Genomic DNA, 8,224 nt, shown 5'->3' with positions numbered 1-8,224 from the left:
CTCCCACTATCAAAGAATACATTTTTCCCGAGGCCAAGATACATCAACTACCATCAATAATGGAGTTAAAATTTCTATCAGGTGACAACAGCTATTAATACAGTCAGACTCTGGAGTGTTAAAGGGATAAGCTGAGGCTCCTTGCAAAATCATTTCAAAGCTTATTACCTTGATGGACACCAGAATGGCAGTGGAGGTACAGAAACATAGAAATGGAAAGTGCACAGGGCATGGAGATCATCTTCTGGTCCGTTAGATTATTGATGAGGAAGCTGGGGCTCTGGGGGAAGGACTGTGTCAAGACACTTTCCTAGGCTTGCAAGGAAAATGGAGACAATCAGAACACAGATCTTTTGCCACTCAGCCTGGATGTCTTCCCCCTGGGGAGATAAGAACGCACATTTTCCACTTTCAAAATGAAAGAACTCAGAGCAAAATGTTGAGATATGTGCCTATGATCCCAAAATCCAGGAAGTTGAGGCAGGAAAATCACTATGGGCTCCATGCCCATGCTACAGAATTAGAGTGTATCTCACAAAAATAAATAAATAAATAACTGAGATAAGATAATATGAAATAAGGAGGAATGTGGAACATTACCTTTCTTTATGAAAACTGCCTAACCACAGAAAATTTCATTCTTTCAGCATGACACTGACTGCATATGTCTTCAGAGTCGAGGTAAGTGCACCAAAGGAGTCCCTTTCCATCATGGAAGTATGCTTTATTCAGGGTACGTGAACGAAGAGTGTTACTGTTAGAATAGCAGGGGAGGAGGTGCTGTTTTGAAAGAAAGATGCTATGACCAGTAGAAGTTTATCTAATTTTAAAGTAGCATAAATTTCCAAATGTCCAAACTCCACAATGCTTTATTTATCCATTGGCTTTCTTGTAACTTTTTCTTGCAAGAGAAAAAGTACATAGCAGATTTAAATCATGGAACCAAGTGTACACATTGGAAAAGGCAAGTCTAATAAAATATTGCTCTTCTCCGACAAGGAAGGATAAATGAGAGCAGGGTATGGCAGGCAGAAGTATTTGTTTTCCCACAAACTTCAGTAAGATTCACCGTAGATCGATTTCTTTTAATACAGATTTTTAGAGAAGGCTTTTTTGTTTTATAAAAGAGAAGTTTTAATATCGCAGGCATGATTTCTGGCATAGAGAACTTAGTTTGAAGTTAATATTGGTCCAATTTATACTCATGCCAATCACAAAGACTGCTTAGTTCAATTCAATGAATACATATATTTATAGCTTCCTCCAAATGCAAGGCCTTTTGAGGATAAAAAGATAAGGCCACTCATGCCTCAGACCATTGTATATTAACTTTCAGGTGGAGTAAGAAGAGAGGAAGAGGCAAACCATCAAAATCATCTACCTTCATAAAAGGGGCAGTGTAGTCTAAGGTGCAGACGAGAGAACAGAGCCAGTGGCATACATAGAGAAGTGCAGGAAATCAGAGAAGAGATACAAACATGCCCTAGTGTGTCTGGGGAAGTTTTCCCAGGTTTGAGACCAAGATGCCATGAGCCATTCTGACAGCCCTCATCCTTTTCCTGGGAAGGTAGTCTCTTTGGGCAAGGATCTGCTTTGGCTGAAGAAATAAGCCTGATCTTTACACTAGACAGATGGACAGTGTGGTGGAGTTACATCGAGCTGGGAGAAGTATGGCAGTTACAACCAATAAAAGGATGAGACACTATGTAAGGATCGAGCCTCTTCATCTGTGGGTGAGGGATTGCTTATGAAATCCCCTGAGGCCAGATTTTCACAGAACTACCTGCTAATTAATGTATTTTTTTATACACTTTGTGTCTCACTTCTTTATCTTCCCCCATACCCCTGCCTGCAATGATTTGTGGGTTTCCTCCAAATAAACCACTCATATTCAAATCTTTGCTTTATACCTTTATTCTGGGTGTCTAGCCTAAGAAAATATGAAAATGTATTGAAATATTAAGAAATGATAGTGTTTTTAAGTGATTAAGTTTGGGGTTGGTTGTTATGTGGCAAAAGCTAACAGACACAAGTCAAAGATTCAAAATAATTGAAATTATTACTGAGGTAGAAGGAAAGACAGTGGACGCTAAGTCTCAAATGTTCCTTGTGGATATGGATTAGGTGGGGGGCTTATATAAACTGATTGGTGGGTCTGGACCTCATAGTAGTGATTCAACTGACTGGAGTTCAAGAATTTTTTCCCTTTGTTTCTTGCCCTTTCTTTTCCCTCTCCTTCCCTCCCCTTTCTCCTCCACTTCCTTTCCCTTCACCCCCTCTCCCTTCCTGCTCCCTCTTTCTTTTTCTTTCTTTTGTGGTGCTGGGAACTAAATCCAAGGAGCCAAGAACCTAGGCACCCAGGGACCCAGGGTCTCAAGTTCTCTACCACTGAGGTCCACCCCAACACCCAAGATTTTTCATTTCTGCATGTTTCCAAAATATGCTATGGTTATGGTATATGGACCACATCTTAGGCACTACTGCTGTATGGCTAGAAAGATGGATCTGCAGCTAAGAGCACTGAATGCTTTTCTAGAGGACCAAGGTTTGAATCCCAGCACCCACATGGAAGCTGACTAACTGTATCTCTAGTCCCAAGATATTCAACACCTGCTTCTGGTCTCTTTGGGCACAGGTTTGCACATGATATAGACATATATGCAGATATAAAATTAATTAATTAAAAATTTTCAAAAGAACCCCTGCTGGATCTAGGGAGATTGCTCAGTGGTTAAAGGCATTTACTTGTTGCTCTTGCAGTGGACCCGAGTTTGGTTCTTAGTGCCCATATAGTGGTTCACAACCACCTGTTAACTGAAGTCCAGGGGATCTAATACACGTATAGCTTTGTGGGAATCAGATACACACATGTTGTACATGTATACAGGCAGGCAGATACTCATACATACACATAAATTAAAATAAATATTTAAAGAGAGAACCACTGCTGTGAATATAGACATATCCATAGGCCAGTGTAATTGAAGCAGTTCCCCAGTTGACAAAAACTAGCACGTAGTGGGGTTTTATCATTTTTTTTTAAAAATAGGACTGTTCAATTCTTAATAATGTTACTGATAGATCTTATAGAATGAAGACTAAAGAATTATGATGAGATATTTTTGTTTGTTTCTTTGCTTGCTTGCTTATTTTGAGACAAGTTCTCACAATGTAGCTCCAGCTGTCTGGAACTCATTATGTAGACGAGGCTGGCTGTGAACTCACAGAGATCTGTCTGCTTCTGCTTCCAAGTTCTGGGATTTAAGATGTGCACCACCATGCCCAGCTTATAATTAGATTTTTAAAATTATGGCCAGTAGAGTTAATGACAGCGCCTTGGGTGGGGCAGTAGAGTTCAAGGCTAGTTTTTAGCCAACTAAGGCAAGAATGGGTGTTGAGAAAGAGAAGACGGCACAAGTAGCTGCCACAGAGTAAAATGCCAGAAACAAAGGGCAAAGACAGAAGAGTCAAGAGGACTTTCCATTTAGGATATGAAACTAAGAATAGTCGAATGGATTTGCATGTTCATGATAAAACCACAGTAAAGAGGATAAGAGTAAGAGTCCTAGAGTCACTTAGAGTAAAAGACAACACTGACGTCCATGCAAACTATTTGCATACTTCTTGCTCACACAAAAGCAGTAATGACACATGCTAGTATATTAGCATCCAATAATTCTCCAGTTTTGTTTTTGATTTAAAAATATTCTAGTTATTTCTAGTAACTCATGGGAATTACTTGTAACCAAACATGGCTAGAAATGCTTTAGTATAAGAGAGAAAAAGTATACCTTTTCCTTGCCTATAACAAGGCTCAGCCTTGAAGCCTCTATAACAAAAAACAAAAGCATACTAATTTAACATTTAATAAGACTCTTTATTTATAACTTTTTAATAATAAAGTTAAGATAAATTCTTTTTGAAGATCCAACATGGTTCTGCAGAGATGGCTTAATGGTTAAGAGCACTAGCTGTTATTCCAAAGGAGCAGGATACAGTTCCCAGCACCTGCAAGAAAGGTAGCTCACAACTGTCTATAAACCTAGTCACAGGAGATCTGATACCCACTCCTGGTCTCTGTAGGCACTGCACACGTGTGATGACTCACAGACATACATGCAAGTACAACACTAATATACATTTTTTTAAGTTTGACAAACATTTTAAAAGATTTAATGTAATAATCCATTTTGATATCAGAACCTTTAGCAAAAAGGTTTGGTGAGATGAAGAAATGTATGTATTTCTCTGGTTATGCTAAAGTACAATTGGAGGATGAAGTGGTGTGGTCCAACAGTAAAAGCCTGGGTTGTAATAGAACACAGAATAAGCCTGTGGGCATGGGATTCAGCTCAGTGGTAGAACATTTATCTAGCATGCTCCAGGGTTCTACTCCAAGCACTGAAAATTAAGCACCAATCAGTCTTTATGGCACTCTTCTTTCTTGGCATAAAACAGGACATTTGTCAGAAGACCACTTTTGAGGGAGAATGGGGAAGAAGTCAGAGAGAAACTTGCCTAGGTTTCCTGTTTCAGGAAAGACAGATGAGGGGAAAGTAAACATGCCCTCTGTGCTTCTCTTGTTTTGCCAAATGTCAATGTTTCTTCTTTTGAGGCAGTGCATCCTAAACCCAATCAATAGCAGGGTGCCACTTCAAAATCTACACTGGAGTCTACTGTGTCCAACAGTCTGTACCCAGGTTGCATTCACACTACAGGGATTCATTGTAGAAAGAGCAGGCTTCAGTTTCAGCTTTGGCAGAAGTTTAAGACCTACCCTTTAGTGATTCATGAAATATGACTGCTATAAAGAGAGTCTTATAAAAATTGTCCATCCAAAACTGTTTGTGAGAGAGTTGCCTAAATGCAATGTCTGGTATATTTTCAGTGGTTGAATTTTATATTTGCTTTGGTTTTATTTTATTGCTGAGAGAATATTGTTGTTTCTGGTTATCGTTGATTGAAGAGGATTTCCTCCCCATTCTCTCCCCCTCCTCTTCTTCTACTTGGTTTGGTATTTTCAGACAATGTTTCATGTGGCTCAGGTTGGCTTTGAACTTGCTATGTATGTGAGGATGACTTTGAACTTCTGATCTTGCTGACTCTACCTTCCTAGGGCTAGGATCCCAGTTGAATATTTTAATTTGGCAAAGATTTTGAGAAGGCTAGGTGATCATGTGTGTGTGTGTGTGTGTGTGTGTGTGTGTGTGTGTGTGAGAGAGAGAGAGAGAGAGAGAGAGAGAGAGAGAGAGAGATGAAAGTTAAAAGCTGCTGATAAGATTCATGTAAACTTGCTCCTGTCCATAGTCTGAGAAGTAAAATAGAGATTTATCCTTTTACATACACTGGGAGAGGGGAGAAGAATCAACAAAAGGTGTTTGCATGAAAATATCAAAGTAAAAACCATTGCTTCCTATGCTTATTTTAAAAATTAATTTTAAAAAGAAGTGTACCTGAATAATACATGGAGAAACATAATTCCCACTCTTCGTTTCACTTGGCTAAGCTCCCTGCTTCTAAGCTTTTCCTCATCATTTCTTATTCTTGAAGAGTCTTTGTTAATTGCCCAATAGATTATGCCACATCTAGCAGCTTGCAAGAAGTAAGTTTCCTTATTTCTCTGAACTAATCTGAAGGTTGGTGGTCCAGGAATGGTACTACAGACCTGCCTCATGAAGACACCAACCAAGCAGCTCTCTTCCAATAGTCAGCTTTCCTACTCCATGCTGTACTTATGTCCATGAGTTAACATGGTCTGACACCTTGATGACATTCAAATCAACAAAACAGAGGAAGATGGAGAAAGGAGTAGCTTTGAACATTCCTCCTTCCATGCAGGACAGACTGCATGAATATAGAGGTATTTCTGGTCATTACACTAGTCACAAATTCATCAGGCCATCACATTTGGCACCATGTAAAGTTGGGGGAAATATAATCCTTATTCTGCCAGGCCATGCAACTGGCTAAATTGCAATACACAGATTCATGAAGGCTGTCATTTTTCATTTATTTATTTATTTATTTATTTATTTATTTATTTATTTATTGAATCCAAAAGGACTTAAATTTTATTTCATTTGCTAGAGAACAGGAGCTGGACACACGCTGCCCAAGCACAGCTGGGTGGAACACATGCAGGCACCAGGCCAACTCATTCAAGTTTCTTCCTCCTCCTTCTCTTCTTCCTCCTCCTCAGAACTGAAGGTGCCATCAGGCAAGCTGTAGACTCAGTGACCTACTTGTTAGGGTGCTTGAGGATGAGGTACTTGCTCTCTTCCAGCTTCATGCAGATATCAATGACATAATGCAGGATGCCCCAGACATTCTCCATGCTCAGGTTGATCTGGCTGGCAAACTCATTGGACTTAAACTGCTAGGTGTCTAGGATGACATGGGTGAGGAGTTCTTTGTGTGGTACTGGGACACATACCTGAGCTTCAAGTACTCAGATCCAGCCAGCAAAGCACAGGATGTCGACTATGCCAACTTGTAACTGTTGTTCTTCAATTCAGCCCCACACCGAGAGTCCAGTTTCTGATACCAGTCAACATCATTACAATGCCTGGGGTTCCATTCATTAAGTGTCTTGATGTTGATGAAGAACACTTCCCCATTGGCCCCTGTCATGATGCCATCATGTTCACAGTGGACAATAAGGTCAATGTCATCTCCAAGCTTCCACCTGCGGTAATGGTAAGTGACAGAGGCAATCTCATACTTATCCATGTCATCCTCTACAAATAAGCTTCGGTTGGGGAAATTATATTGTTTTTCTCCCTGTTCTCAGGCACTTCTGGGAGAAGTTGTGGCTGATGTAGGTGGCCTCTGTGGCCAGATTCTGGGGTGAGTTGAAGGAATTTTCTTCATCTTGAGGGAGCTTGTTGGCTGTCTCACTCACAGTCAGTAAGTCAAAGTCAGAGTTGTTCCCTCTTGTCAAAGAAGAGTTTAGATCTGACTCTCTGGATGACCATGTCCCAGGAGTACACTGGGCGGGTGCAGCTCATCAATGTGGCTAGGATGGTGTCAATGGCCAACACATTGCTCTACATTTTTGCCAGCTTCCAGATGACAGGGTTGTCTGTGGTGGTGACTGTGTGAAAGATACTCTTGATGCTCCGCAGAGGCTTCTCACTCCTTATGGTGATGTGGTCAAAGGTTTTGTCATAATACCATGTGTTTTGAGGCTCTGACACTTCCAAGTAGCACATCTTCATCAGCTGAAGGAAGTCCATCTCCTCCTTCACCTCCAAGTCACTGTGAACTTCAACTGAGGAGTCTCGGGGTTTCTGTGACTTTTGGTCCCATTTTTGCCTCACTCCAAATTGCATCTGGAACTTTTCCTGCAGGTGAATTCGTTTGTTCTCTTTCTGCTTGGCATTCTTGGGCAATGTTTGTAGGTTGAACTGCACCATGTTCCTCAGATCTTTGTCTCTGGGAAGGTTCCACTGTACGAATCTCATCCAGTTCCAATGGTAGGCAGTCATCTGTGTATGGGCCATGTCCACCAGCTGGAAGCTCATCTCATCCTACTCATGGATATATGCATACTGACTTCCCCCATCGAACTGAGAGGAATACTTGTTTGCATACCTCTTGTCCTGGTATGTGGCCCCTGTCCAGTCTGCAACTTTCCCTAGCCAATCTCCTTTGCTGAATTAGTAGGACATAACCCCAAACTGCTCAGGAACTACACAGGGATCCCAGCCTGAGGGGTTGTCCTGGATCGCAGGTGTCATGAACTTCGCCATCTTCTAAAACCTGCAACAGCCTCCACGGACCCAGATGGCAACAGATAGCCTGAAACTGTGATAGCCTGGATACTTGGAGGAACCAAGACAGGAGGGAAGATGCACACTCAGGGGCCGGTGCCTTAAACCACTTATCTCTTTTAAGTGTGAAAGTTCATACTCTCTATGAGGCATAGTAAGAAGGTAAGAGGATGCAAAATGGAGAGCCAACGACTAATAAACTTGTTTGCCTTAAAACTGACTTTCAGGTTTGGGTGAGCTTGACTCCAAGATTTCAATCAAGATTCTGCTGTTAAAAACTCAAATCATGAAATTTGAAGAAAAATGGATGGAATTGGAAAATGTTTTATGCTAAGTAAAATACTCCAGCCTCAGAAAGACAAACCCATTTCTCTCATATGTAGATTACAGCTTCTGATTTCTACATATTTATTTGTGTAAGAGTGAGTTCATGTCGAGGTTAGGAAACTAGA

General features: G+C 40.8%; 1 pseudogene; it reads right to left on the bottom strand.

The window, feature by feature from the left end:
• Positions 1-6,158: 6,158 nt before the first annotated feature.
• LOC127675703 (eukaryotic translation initiation factor 3 subunit D-like) lies at positions 6,159-7,769 on the bottom strand (annotated as a pseudogene).
• Positions 7,770-8,224: the final 455 nt, after the last annotated feature.

The sequence above is a fragment of the Apodemus sylvaticus genome, chromosome X, assembly GCF_947179515.1.
Source record: "Apodemus sylvaticus chromosome X, mApoSyl1.1, whole genome shotgun sequence".
Lineage (NCBI taxonomy): Eukaryota > Metazoa > Chordata > Mammalia > Rodentia > Muridae > Apodemus > Apodemus sylvaticus.
Note: the sequence above shows the minus strand (reverse complement) of the source record. Positions and strands in the feature narration are given on the sequence as shown.